Source organism: Panthera pardus, unplaced genomic scaffold (assembly GCF_024362965.1).
Source record: "Panthera pardus isolate Hobbes unplaced genomic scaffold, ASM2436296v1 HiC_scaffold_20, whole genome shotgun sequence".
NCBI classification, from domain to species: Eukaryota; Metazoa; Chordata; class Mammalia; order Carnivora; family Felidae; genus Panthera; species Panthera pardus.
The window spans coordinates 23116380-23131428 of NW_026526766.1; positions in this window are offsets into that span (position 1 = coordinate 23116380).

The window sequence follows — 15049 nt, forward strand, 5'->3', positions numbered from 1 at the left end:
AGGTCATGATCTCGTGGTTCGTAGGTTCGAGCCCTGTGTCAGTCTCTGTGCTGACAGCTCAGAGCCTGGAGCCTGCTTCAGATTCTGTGTCTCCCTCTCTGCCCCTCCCCTGCTCGTGATCTCTCTCTCCCTCTCAAAAATAAACAAACATGGAAAAAAATACTATTTTATGGGAAAGATAGGGTTTTAACCTTGGCTCCCACATTTATAAAGTGTATAATTCTGGATAAGCAACTTGACTTCTCCAAATCCAGTTTTCTATAAAATGAGACCAAGAAAGAGAATCAAACAAAATAGTTAATGAGAATGGATTTTATAAATTGTAAATACTTATACAAATGAAAGATATTTACTATCATCCATATTTTATTGACTATGATGAGGCACTAAGAAGGATTGTGTTTTTAATTTTATTTCTTCTTTGAGTAGAATAAACTTGCCCAGTGATTAAAAGTTTTCCAACCTAAATTAATTTTAGGGAACCTGGCCTCAAAATAGAGTATTTTCCTTTATCTCTTGGTTACGGAGTCTAATTATGGTGAAACCCCAGTTATCATATACATTTTTTAGTGGAAATATTAAATACAATATCCTCCCTTGTTTGCAGCAAATACCATTCTTTTTGGTACTAAATATATTTCCAATCTATTTACATAATTCCAGAAGCACGTTTTCTCTCCCTTTCATCATATCTTCTAAAAATGAATTTTGTAGTTGATCATATTAATGAACACATTTAAGAGCTAATAGACACCAAACGTGCTATAAAACACATGCATTTGTAAGCTTTAATTTCAGGAACAGAATGGTCAACACTCACAACAGTCATAAGTAAGAAACATGAAAAGAAGGTGGATACAAAATGTGCATTTTCTTAATAAGTTACAGGGAAGGCTTGTGCATGATGCAAATGCAAGGCTAGTATTAGGCTTAGCTCTCTTTTTGAACTCAAATGGCAGCGTGAATATTTGGCTTCCATTCACTGAACTTGCAGAACCTCCTTAGCAAGATTTATCTTTTCACATGGGGGAATTAATCAAGGCAAATTTCATCACAACTGTTGCCACACATTTCTTGCCATGTGCTGTGTAGTTAGTTTACCCAGATCCTACTTCAAAGGACTATAATTTCAGTATTTCATCACTTCAGTATTTCATCTGTCATTCTGGAAATATTTGATGCCTCTTTTATCCTTCAGGTTTTTTTCCTCCATATAAACTATTAATATATATGAAAATGCATGTGTCTCTCTTAGACTCTCATTACCATCTTGCCTGCACTGCTAGTTTTGCATGCAGCCTGCAGTAAATTCAGTGTGGATGGTCTTAGTAAGTTATGGAAAAGCCAAATGTGATTGGACAGATTCATAAAATGTAGTCGGGTTGTACACTACTGAATATATATTTCTTTCTCTTTCCTCTACACCCACACACAAGGCAGTGTGTTTGCATATATACACACTCTATGGGAGAAGTCTTGGCCACCCATAAATAAGTTGATAAAGTCCAGGAGTCACATAGTACTTACCAGACATTGAGTTGCAGCTCATGAATCAGCTAGAGCTAACAATAAATAAATGGCCATGGGCTCATTACTGTGCTGGTTATGGGCCTTTTCCAGTGATTGGTTTTTAATCTAAAAATAGGGACCAGTGGGCTGTTTCAAATATTTCATGTCAAAGGAGTAAATGTCCATAATCAGCTACCTCTTTTTTTTATTTCTTGAATCAGGACTTACTGTTAATACATAATGGCTAGGAAAAATGGTTGGCTCTAGGATTTCTAAGTTTTAATGTCACCTCAGATGCCAGAGCACAGAGCCTTATGTGACCCTGCACTAATGATTTATCATCCCCGTGTTCCTCTTTACTCATTTTCTGAAATGAATTTGCAATCATGTCATAATGTCATAAACGTAATCTCAGCTAGTTAGTTGATTGGTTTATTTTACTTTTCCCATTACATTTTTTATGATTTGTAATGTCTGCTTTCTTGTGCAGTGTATTTGTCAGACCTTTTTGGTTGCAAGTGGCAGAAATGCAATTTGAAGTGGTTTAAACAGAAGGAGAACTGATTGACTTCCTTCATCTGATGGTATTACAACCAAGAAGACGGTGTTGGAGAGCAGCCACATGACCTCCCTTAAAGAAGGAGAATCTTTCTTACTCTTTTTAAAATTTACCATTTCTCAGTCTGCCAGGTCTTGTTGTGTGTTCTCCAGAGCTTTTATCCTAGAATAGCCCTTTGTATGAGAACTTTCAGATAGAAAAAAACAGATAGTAGTGGGATAAAGATTTTCCTTGCTTCCTTCTGTGGGAGGAAACCAAACTTCTTTTCATGTTCTAATAAAGGCCTGTTGGGTTTAGATCAGTTAAGCTTATTAAGCACAGTTTGTAAGGGACTAAAAGGCTTTCTCTTTCTCTACCCCTTCTATTTTTATTGTTATTTAAAGAAATGTTTATTTACTTAGAGAGTGTACTCACCAGCCTGTGAGCTGGTGAAGGACAGAGAGAGAGGGAGAAGGAGAATCCCAAGCAGACTTCTCACCGTCAGTGCGGAGCCTGTTGTAGGGCTTGATCTCATGAACCATGAGATTATGAACTGAACCAAAATCAAGAATTGGTTGCTTAACTGACTGAACCACCCAGGCACCACCTGCCCCCTCTGCTTTTAAAATGATATAACCAGAATTCTAAAGGACATTCCAGTTCCACAAGACTATGTGGTTACACCTAGTTTTTACATCTATTAGGATTGTGTTCACTGCCTACTTTATTTCCAAAACAGTTCTAAAAACATAATTTGTTGAAAACAATAATTTTGGTGACTGGTATGCTTTGGTACTCTATTACCTTCCTTCCCTTCCCATACCATTTTCAGGTTCTGTTATAATATTATCTGGTTCATCATGACAGATCAATAGATGGAGAATATACATACCACATGCTTTTCTTCCTTGGGCTCAGTATCCTTTGTCAACAAAGAAAAGACCTCTATCTCCATCTTATAGCTCTTAGTGTTAGTCCCCAGCCTGTGCCTTCACATTGTCTCTTGGTCGGGAGTCACCATTTGTAGCTCCAGCTAAGGAATCCTTCTAGTATGAATAGCTTGTTATAGAATTGTTTCATACCCACTCTTCAAACTATAGCTACTTCACATTTGGACTTTATTTCTGAGACTAGATAATCTCAGAGAGGATTTTGCTTCATCTTGAGTTTCCTTAGGTAACTGAGGCCTTTATATTAATCCAAGTAAGGATTCAGATATATCTAATGAACTGGTGGGCAGCCTCCCAGGAGAGTATTTGGATGGATCAGTTTGGATGAGATTTTCCTTTTTGTTGTTGTTGTTGTTGTTGTTGTTGTTGTTGTTGTTGTTGTTGGAAGATACTGAGGAAGTATATATTTGAGGTAGAAGCCTAGGAAATGAAGGGATAAGGATTACAGCACAAGGTCTTTTTTTTGTTGTTGTTGTTAGATTAATCCCTTGGCCTAGTTGCATGGATGTTTAAGCGTTTTGGAGGGCAGGGGTGCGGTGGTGGGGAAGAGAGGGAGAGGGAAGGATAATAAAAGTGAAAGATGAGCCCTTTCCTTGAGGTCCTCTGTGAGACAAATGGGTACATATTTCACTTTAGTCCTCCTGTGGCAAACAGTGTTGGAAAACAGGGAAGAAGCACAGCCCCTCCACTTCTGTAGAAAGCACACAGCTGTTTCAGAATATTGAAGTCTCTGGGGGAAATTAGTATCATTTTCTTCACAAGATTTTTCAGTCACCATTGCAAGCAACAGGAGTCAGTGTCCTTCCATAGACATCAAATCTTCATGGTGAGCTGCTGCTACATTGAATTTAGTAAACTGCCCTTATGTTATTTTTCAAGCAGTAGACATCAGTGAAGGGGGTTAGGATGGGAAGAACATGGTGGAGCCTAGTTGGTTATATGGAGGACTGCTTGTGAACTCCTATAAGACATGGTTGAGGCAATACTAAGAATTATTGAGTGAGACCTGAGATCCTTTGTGAACAATCTGAACCACTAGTGAAATAAGAGGTCTTACTTTTAATCGGGACACAGTTATACTCTATGAGGTTTGGGAAAATAGTGTACTCTTGCAAATATCTTGACTTCATAGTCCTCTTTAAGAGATATGGTAGGAATTGATGTGAATATCTTGAGGGGAAAGCCTTTAAATAAAGGCAGAGATACTGTTGCCACATCTATATTTCTCAAATAAATTTTGTGATCCACTAAACAATATATACATATACATGTGTATACATAGAGAGCAGGAGAGAGGCACAGAGGCAGTTGATTTTAAAGAATGACTTTAGAATGATGCCAAATTTGGACTATTTTGTTGTACTTTCATCCTTTTATTTACTATTTCTTAGAGACATATGACTTACATAATCATAGGTGTTTGGGAATATTGCTTTCAGTATTAGTAGACTTACACTAGAGTTAATTTTTTACTTTCTATACATGAGATGAGCTATGTATGTTCCAAAAAAACATTCTCTTAATGCCCGAGAATGTCTGTTGAGGTAAACCCCATATCGAAGATCTTCACATGACTGGGATTGGAGAAGAAGAGGTTATTTTTGTTATTTCCCCACTGATGGGAGTTAGGACCATTGTCATTCCTTTTGTTTTTGAATCATTAATGAAGAACTTATAGCTTCACTATACTTCATAGCTTCATTAACTTTATTCAATTTATTTTTTTCTTCTCAAATATCTTTTTTTTAATATGAAATTTCTTGTCAAATTGGTTTCAATACAACATCCAGTGCTCATCCCAACAGGTGCCCTCCTCAATACCCATCACCCACTTTCCCCTCCCTCCCACCCCCCATGAACCCTCAGTTTATTCTCAGTTTTTAAGAGTCTTTTATGGTTTGCTTCCTTCCATCTCTAACTTTTTTTCCCCCCTTCCTCTCCCCCATGGTTTTCTGTTAAGTTTCTCAGGATCCACATAAAAGTGAAAACATAGGGTATCTGCCTTTCTCTGTATGACTTACTTCACTTAGCATAACAGTCTCCAGTTCCATCCACGCTGCTACAAAAGGCCATGTTTCATTCTTTCTCATTGCCAAGTAGTATTCTATTGTATGTATAAACCACAACTTCTTTATCCATTCATCAGTTGATGGACATTTAGGCTCTTTCCATAATTTGACTATTGTTGGGAGTGCGCTATAAACATTGGGGTACAAGTGCCCCTATGCATCAGCACTTCTTTATCCCTTAGATAAATTCCTAGCAGTGCTATTGCTGGGTCATAGGGTAGATCTATTTTTAATTTTTTGAGGAACCTCCACACCATTTTCCAGAGTGGCTGCACCAGTTTGCATTCCCACCAACAGTGCAAGAGGGTTCCCATTTCTCCACATCCTTGCCAGCATCTATAGTCTCCTGATTTGTTCATTTTAGCCACTCTGAGTGGCATGAGGTGGTATCTCAGTGTGGTTTTGATTTGTATTTCCCTGATGAGGAGTGATGTTGAGCATCTTTTCATGTGTCTGTTGGCCATCTGGATGTCTTCTTTAGAGAAGTGTCTACTCATGTCTTCTGCCCATTTCTTCACTAGATTATTTGTTTTTCGGGTGTGGAGTTTGGTGAGCTCTTCATAGATTTTGGATGCTAGCCCTTTGTCCGATATGTCATTTGCAAATATCTTTTCCCATTCCGTTAGTTGCCTTTTAGTTTTGTTGATTGTTTCCTTTGCAATGCAGAAGCTTTTTATCTTCATGAGGTCCTAATAGTTCATTTTTGCTTTTAATTCCTTTGCCTTTGGAGATGTGTCAAGTAAGAAATTGCTGTGACTGAGGTCAGAGAGGTTTTTTCCTGCTTTCTCCTCTAGGGTTTTGATGGTTTCGTGTGTCACATTCAGGTCCTTCATCCATTTTGAGTTTATTTTTGTGAATGGTGTAAGAAAATGGCCTAGTTTCCTCCTTCTGCATGTTGCTGTCCAGTTCTCCCAGCACCATTTGTTAATGAGACTGTCTTTGTTCCATTGGATATTCTTTCCTGCTTTGTCAAAGATGAGTTGGCCATACGTTTGTGGGTCCAATTCTGGAGTCTCTATTCTATTCCAGTGGTCTCTGTGTCTGTTTTTGTGCCAATACCATGCTGTCTTGATGATGACAGCTTTGTAGTAGAGGCTAAAATCTGGGATTGTGATGCCTCCCACTTTGGTCTTCTTCTTCAAAATTACTTTGGCTATTCGGGGTCTTTTATGGTCCCATACAAATTTTAGGATTGCTTGTTGTAGCTTTGAGAAGAATGCTGGTCCAATTTTGATTGGGATTCCATTAAATGTGTACATTGCTTTGGGTAGTATTGACATTTTAACAATATTTATTCTTCCAATCCATGAGCATGGAATGTTTTTCCATTTCTTTATATCTTCTTCAATTTCCTTCATAAGCTTTCTATAGTTTTCAGCCTACAGATCTTTTACATCTTTGGTTAGGTTTATTCCTAGGTATTTTATGCTTCTTGGTGCAATTGTGAATGGGATCAGTTTCTTCATTTGTCTTTCAGTTGCTTCATTGTTAGTGTATAAGAATGCAACTGATTTCTGTACATTAATTTTGTATCCTGCGACTTTGCTGAAATACATGAATCAGTTCTAGCAGAGGTGGAGTCTATTGGGTTTTCCATGTATAATATCATGTCATCTGCAAAAAGTGAAAGCTTGACTTCATCTTTGCCAATTTTGATGCCTTGATTTCCTTTTGTTGTCTGATTGCTGATGTTAGCACTTCCAACACTATGTTAAACAACAGCGGTGAGAGTGGACATCCCTGTCGTGTTCCTGATCTCAGGGGGAAAGCTCTCAGTTTTTCCCCATTGAGGATGATATTAGCTGTGGGCTTTTCATAAATGGCTTTTATGATGTTTAAGTATCTTCCTTCTATCCCGACTTTCTCGAGGATTTTTATTAAGAAAGGATGCTGAATTTTGTCAGATACTATTTCTGCATCGATTGACAGGCTCATATGATTCTTATCTTTTCTTTTATTAATGTGATGTATCACATTGGTTGATTTGTGAATATTGAACCAGCCCTGCAACCCAGGAATGAATCCCACTTGATCCTGGTGAATAATTCTTTTTATATGCTCTTGAATTCGATTTGCTATTTTCTTGTTGAGAACTTTTGCTTCCATATTCATCAGGGATATTGGCCTGTAGTTCTCTTTTTTTGCCGGGTCTCTGTCTGGTTTAGGAACCAAAGTAATGCTGGCTTCATAGAATGAGTCTGGAAGTTTTCCTTCCCTTTCTATTTTTTGGAACAGCTTGAGAAGGATAGATATTATCTCTGCTTTAAATGTCTGGTAGAATTCCCCAGGGAAGCCATCTGGTCCTGGACTCTTATTTGTTGGGAGATTTTTGATAACTGATTCAATTTCTTCGCTGGTTATGGGTCTGTTCAAGCTTTCTATTTCCTCCTGTTTGAATTTTGGAAGTGTGTGGGTGTTTAGGAATTTGTTCATTTCTTCCAGGTTGTCCAGTTTGTTGGCATATAATTTTTCATAGTATTCCCTGATAATTGCTTGTATTTCTGAGGGATTGGTTGTAATAATTCCATTTTCATTCATGATTTTATCTATTTGGGTCATCTCCCTTTTCTTTTTGAGAAGCCTGGCTAGACATTTATCAATTTTATTTATTTTTCAAAAAACCAACTCTTGGTTTCATTGATCTGCTCTACAGTTTTTTTTAGATTCTATATTGTTTATTTCTGCTCTGATCTTTACTATTTCTCTTCTCCTGGGTTTGGGGTGTCTTTGCTGTTCTGCTTCTATTTCCTTTAGGTGTGCTGTTAGATTTTGTATTTGGGATTTTTCTTATTTCTTGAGATAGGCCTGGATTGCAATGTATTTTCCTCTCAGGACTGCCTTTACTGTATCCCAAAGTGTTTGTATTTTTGTATTTTCATTTTCATTTGTTTCCATATGTTTTAAAATTTCTTCTCTAATTGCCTGGTTGACCCATTCATTCTTTAGTAAGGTGTTCCTTAACCTCCATGCTTTTGGAGGTTTTCCAGACTTTTTCCTGTGGTTGATTTCAAGTTTCATAGCATTGTGGTCTGAAAGTGTGCATGGTATGATCTCAATTCTTTTATACTTATAAAGGGATGTTTTGTGACCCAGTATGTGATCTATCTGGAGAAAATTCCATGTGCACTTGAGAAGAAAGTATTCTGTTGCTTTGGGATGCAGAGTTCTAAATGTATCTGTCAAGTCCATCTGATCCAATGTATCATTCAGGGCCTTTGTTTCTTTATTGATTTTGTGTCTAGATGATCTATCTATTGTTGTAAATGGAGTATTAAAGTCCCCTGCAATTACCAAATTCTTATCAAAAAGGTTGCTTATGTCTGTGATTAATTGTTTTATAAATTTGGGGGCTCCTGTATTTGGCACATAGACATTTATAATTGTTAGCTCTTCCTGATTGGTAGACCCTGTAATTATTATATAATGCCCTTCTTCATCTCTTGTTACAGCTTTTAAGTTAAAGTGTAGTTTGTCTGATATAAGTATGGCTACTCCAGCTTTCTTTTGACCTCCAGTAGCATGATAGATAGTTCTCCATCCCCTCACTTTCAATCTGAAGGTGTCCTCAGGTCTAAAATGAGTCTCTTGTAGACAGCAGATAGATGGGTCTTGTTTTTTTTATCCATTCTGATACCATATATCTTTTGGTTGGAGAATTTAGTCCATTTGCATTTAGTGTTATTATAGAAAGATATGGGTTTAGAGTCATTGTGATGTCTGTAGGTTTCATGCTTGTAGTGATGTCTCTGGTACTTTTGGTCCTTGCAGCATTTCACTCATAGAGTCCCTCTTAGGATCTCTTGTAGGGCTGTTTTAGTGGTGATGAATTCCTTCAGTTTTTGTTTGTTTGGGAAAACTTTTATCCCTCCTTCTATTCTGAATGACAGACTTGCTGGATAAAGGATTCTTGGCTGTATATTTTTTCTGTTCATCACATTTCCTGCCATCACAGATTTTCTGCCATTCCTTTCTGGCCTGCCAAGTTTCAGTAGATAGGTCTGCTACTACCCTTATGTGTCTACCTTTAAAAAAAAATATTTTTTAATGTTTATTTATTTTTGAGAGAGAGAGAGAGACAGAGTGCGAGCAGGGGAGGGGTAGAGAGAGAAGGAGACACAGGATCTGAAGCAGGCTCCAGGCTCTGAGCTCTCGGCACAGACCCTGATGTGGGGCTTAAACTCACAAACTGTGACATCAAGACCTGAGCCAAAGTCGGATGCTTAACCGACTGAGTCACCTAGGCGCCCCTTATGTGTCTATCTTTTGTATGTTAGGGCCTGTTTATCCCTAGCTCCTTCAGAATTCTCTCTTTATCCTTGTATTTTGCCAGTTTCACTATAATATGTCATGCAGAAGATCAATTCAAGTTATGTCTGAAGGGAGTTCTCTGTGCCTCTTGGATTTCAATGCCTGTTTCCTTCCCCAGATCAGGGAAGTTCTCAGGTATGATTTGTTCAAATATACCTTTAGCCCCTTTCTCTCTCTCTTATTCTTCTGGAATTCCTATGATACGGATGTTGTTTCCTTTGATTGCATCACTGAGTTCTCTAATTCTCCCCTCAAACACCTGGATTTTTTTAAATCTCTCTTTTTCTCAGCTTCCTCTTTTTCCCTAATTTTATCCTCTAATTCACCTATTCTCTCCTCTGCCTCTTTAATCTGTGCTATGGCCATCTCCATTTTATTTTGCACCTCATTTATAGCATTTTTTAGTTCCTTATGACTATTTTTTAGTCCCTTGATCTCTGTAGCAGTAGATTCTCTGCTGTCCTCTATGTTTTTTTCAAGCCCAGCAATTAATTTTATGACTATTATTCTAAATTCTTGTTCCATTATATTGCTTAAATCAGTTTTGATCAATTCATTAGCTGTTGCTACTTCCTGGAGTTTCTTTTGAGGAGAATTCTTCCATTTCGTCATTTTGGTTAGCCCCTGCGGTAGCTCCAAACTGCAGGGTACTTCCCCTGTGCTGTCCGGAGAAACTTGTGTTGGTGGGCGGGGCTGCAGTCAGACTCAATGTCTGCCCTCAGCCTAACCCTGGGGCCACAGTTAGACTGGTGTGTACCTTGTGTTGCCCTCTCCCAGGAGCAGGACTCACTGTGGAGTGGTGTGGCCCCTGTGTGGGCTGCTTGCACACTGCCAGGTGCTGTTTCGATGGGATCTGGCCAAGGATGTATCAGCCAGGGTGGATCCACAAGGTGCACAGGGGCAGGAGGGGCAGGCTGAGCTAGCTTTGCCCTCAGTGGTTCCCTGTGGGAGAGGCACTGCAGCACTGGGAGGGAGGCAGGCCCGTCAGAGGGATGGATCCACAGAAGCACAGTGTTGGGTGTTTGTGCGGTGCAAGCAAGTTTGGTGTCAAGAACTGGTTCCCTTTGGAATTTTGGCCACGGGATGGGAGAGGGAAATGGCACTTGCCAGTGCTTTTCCCCCTATGAGCTCTGTCCTTCCGGGGCTCAACAACTCTCCCTCCTGGCATCCTCTCACCCTGCCTGCTCTCTCAGAGCAGAGCTGTTGACTTTTAACATTCCAGATGTTAAGTCCCGCTGGCTGTCAGAACTCATGGATTCTGGCCCCTCTGCTTTTGCAAGCCAGACTTCAGGGGCTCTCCCTTGCCCGACGGGCTGCCTGCCCCTCCACCGCCCTGGCTCCCTCCCACCAGTTCGTGTAGCACTCACTGCCTTTCCGCCCTTCCTACCCTCTTCCGTAGGCCTCTTTTCTACGCTTGGCTCTGGAGAGTCTGTTATGCTAGTCTTCTGGTGGTTTTCTGGGTTATTTAGGCAGATGTAGGTGGAATCTAAGCAATCAGCAGGACAAGGTGAGCCCAACAGCCTCCTACACCACCATCTTCCTCAAATAGTTCAACTTTATTCAATTTAGAGTACCGTTTAGTTCCACTCACTGTAAGTGCTTGACTTGTTTCACAAAAAAATATGTACTAACCCATCTCGTAGCAGCTCTTTTCTAACACATTCTTGGGTTCTGATTTGGTCAGTCTATTAACTAAAGTCACATTTGCAGTCTGACCACTGTTGTACAATCTTAGCAATGTCATCTTCATTATTTATTTACTATGGAAGCTCCAAGAGAACATGATATTTTTTTTTCTGTGGTTGCATGGAGTTTGTGTTTGGACATATTGAACTAGTTTCTACTTCATTGGCTGTGACTTGCATTTATGTGAATTTTTTTGGTCAGATATTCCAAAGATTTATATAAACACAGCCAAGACAAAGCCTTCCTTTCTTGAAGGACATCCTCTAGGAATAGTAATATTTATGCTTTAGCTTATTCCTTCTCTTCCTTGTTAGTACGCTGACAGCCATGAGAAATGTGTTTTCTTTAGAAGGATCAGATGTCATTCTTCTCAAGTCATCAGAGCTACCTTTTGCAGAACTTTGGGTAGTTTGCTTACTTTGAATTTCCCATTGACATATCATTTAACTCTAACTAGGTCAAACAGAGCTGACTGGGTCTAGACAAGACTTCATTTTTCCCCTCCATTGGTATGCCTACTTTAAAAGTTTTCATTAACTGTTATTTCCAAGTCTTCTCCTGACTCTTTAAACCTAAGATCATAGGTGTGCTTTAAGAGATATAAAAATAAATGGGAGGAATGAAAACAAATACATTCAGTGAAGTTTGGAAGTTAATTAAACATAGAGAGGTTGACATGAGAAACCAAAACCACTCTTCCTTATATTCAGAGATTTTTGCTCATGATAAAATGTGGCTTCCTGTTTATAAGGCTAATTCAAGTGCACAAAGTGGTTACCAGAGGATTTTTTCCAAATTGTGTTTTGGGTGATGTAAATTCAAGTGATTAAAAAATACCGTCATAGAGAATCTTAATTAAATACAGTGCTAGAATATCAAAATATTCCTTGGTGAAATGTATTTGAACAAACTATTTTTAGTGAAAAACATCATTCTAGCAGACTTTAATAGATATTAAAGCTATTAACACATAAGTATTCATTTATTTTATTTTCAACACAATGAACACTAATTTTTCTCAGATTCATTACTTAATGTGTTGAATAATAAAGCTTCTGCAAGAGCAACTCAGTGCTTGTGACAAATGCAGGTTTTGAAAAGTGTAAGTAGAGTCTTTCTATGTTTGCCCCCATGACTGACTCAAAGCAAATAAAATAGTTACAGGTCAAAATAGGGCACATATATTTAACATTATATGTAGAAATCCCATGTTTAATGTAAAGGATACTATATTAATGCTCCAAAGTGCATCTGATAGTCAACATTCATAAATTTACAAATTTGGTTTTCCCATGGTACTTTTATGTTCCTAGGCTGGAGTGAACCTGGGGAAACCACATCCAACTGACCTATGGAAAATAATAGGCTTAAGCATTTTATAGAAGATAGGTGACCTTCTAGGGGCAGGCAAAGGGCTCCTGAAATGTTGGGAGAGATCAGTGTGTCAGGATAATCAGGCTACATAAAGTGGGCTGGACAGCCAGGGGTCTGCAGAGATGGTTAGTATGCCTGTGTACAGTTTTATACTTCTTTTTAGGCTTTATTGGGCTGGTAGTGGGTCCCTAGAACAGCTTTAGACCATAGTAGCAGTGGGAGTGAGGGTGGGTGGGATCTTGCAGCCTTACATTAGGAAGAAAATCTATCTCTCACCCCTAACCTTTTCCCACTCTTCCCTATTCACATGTTTTGTTTTTAGTGAATCTATTTATACTTAAAAAACTCTACTAATCAGCTTTATCAATTAAATAAAAATTATGTATATTTCACTTCTAGAAGAAAGAAATAAGTTACAAGAAAAGAGCAGTTTAAAAAGTAATGATGAGAATATGACCTTGGGTCAGTATAGATTCTTTTTAAAAAAATAAGTTTATGAGATACAACTCATAAATCATAAAATTGACCCATTTAAACAATACAACTTATTGTTATGTATTCATAGAGTTGTACAGCAGTCACCAGAATAAAATTTTAGAATATTTTTTTCTCCCCTTAAAGAAATCCTGTATTCATTAGCAGTCACTTGCCATTCCTTCACATTTCCTCCCACCATCCTTAAGTAACCACTAATCTACTTTATGTTTCCATAGATTTGCTTATTTTGGACATTTAATATAAAGGGAATTATACAATGTGTGACCTTTAATAATGCCTGGATTCTTTTAACTTAGCATAATGTTTTCCAGGTTCATCAATGTTGTAGCATGTATCAGTACTTTTCTTTTTACTGTTGTATAATATTCAGTTGTATGGATATACCACATTATCCATCATCAGATGGACATTTGGGTTGTTTCCTTTTGGCTTTGATAAATGTTGCTTCTGTGACCATTTATGTACAAGTTTATATTTCAACATTTAGTTTGAACTTTAATTAACATCCCTGTTTTTGTAAATAAAGCCTTATTGAAACATAGCCACACCCTTAGAAATGGAGTTCTCTACTTGTTCCAAATAAAGTGAGTCCCTCCAAGCAGGGTTGTAGAGCTCTTTGCCTTTATGTCCTGCCTTTCTAGCTGGCCAGAACCCCAGAGTTACTGCCCTGGAACTAGGGGCAGGGACCTGCTTTTCTAGAGTGACCCCTTCCCCTGAACCTCTCTTAAGTGAAGAGGGGTAGTAACCCTTGGTATTATTGCATGGAGTATCTGTCATATGAGTGATCTGGGGTGGGGTAGCTGGGGCCCTAGTATTCTTGGCTTACTTCTCCTAGGGTAGAGTTTCCACCCTGAGTGGAGCCAGTTGGTAGAAGAGTGACCTGGTCCTCTCAGCTATGCCACCCAGAAAAGAACTTCTTTAACAAAGGGCTGAGGCGTGAGCACCCTGCTTTGGCTGAAATTTTAGCCCCATATTGGGTGCTGGGGGAGAAGGAGTCTGTCTTCTTGGCCACACATGCCTGGAGTAGACCCTTCTGTATCCTGGAGAGGGGGTGGTGCATAATGTGTACATAATGGAATGTGTCAAGGCCCAAACCCCACAGACTCTTGGTGTTCTTACCAAGATTTAATATATTTTCTTGAATTGATATTTCTGTGTTTGATTTATGCCCTTAGGACAATTTCCAGAGACTTTATATAATTTTCACTAGTTTGTTGCTTGCTGAGGAGTGTGTCATCTGAGCTCCTCACTTCACCATTCTGGAATTCCTGCCTCCCTCATTCATACTTAAGTTCAAATATTCAAATATTAAATAATTCAGACAAAATGATAATACTTTTGTATTTCACTCATCATTACTCCTTGGGTTTCCAGTGTTTTTTCTATTTCTTTTTAAATGTGTTTTGATGCATGGAACTGAAAGGGTTTGAATTTGCCTTTCCTATTGTGGGATGAGGAGCTCACTTCAGGCACGTGTATTTGCCAAAGCAGCATTCTTAGTATTCCTTTACCTGTACTTAATCTTTTTGAGAGAAACCATGGCATTTCTACAATTATTTCTCCCACATGCATCATTTGCTCTTGAATAATAACAGATTGTTTTTTTTTAATGGCAAATGATAATACTGTGCATTTCTGTGGGAGGTAACATCTTTTTTTTTTTCTGAAAAGACTGGAAAGTGAAAATAAAATATCCCTTTAATGGAAATTTCTTGTCACTGCTTTAGTCTGAGATAAAAGAACATAAAGACATGTCATGGCTAGGGAAGACAAGATAAATTGTGATTGGTAACATTGTTTGCAAATCTGAATGGTTCATGGGGAATAAGTTGTATGTCAGGGTCTGTGATAGAATCTTTGGAAAAAACACAGACCTCTAAGGAATGATTTTCAAAGTAGTAGCTTATTGACTTCATTTTGAGTATAGAACTTCTATAAGAACCTACAGCAAAATGTGTTAAAATCATGACTGTTCTTACATAACAGCCCTGGGAAGTGGGCTTTAGAAGTGTCCAAATTATAACACCCAGGCCATTATTAAGTATGTGGTATTTTTTCCAGGTACTTTAGTAATTATAAATTTGTAGATTTTTTTCCCCCACATAATGATGTAATTA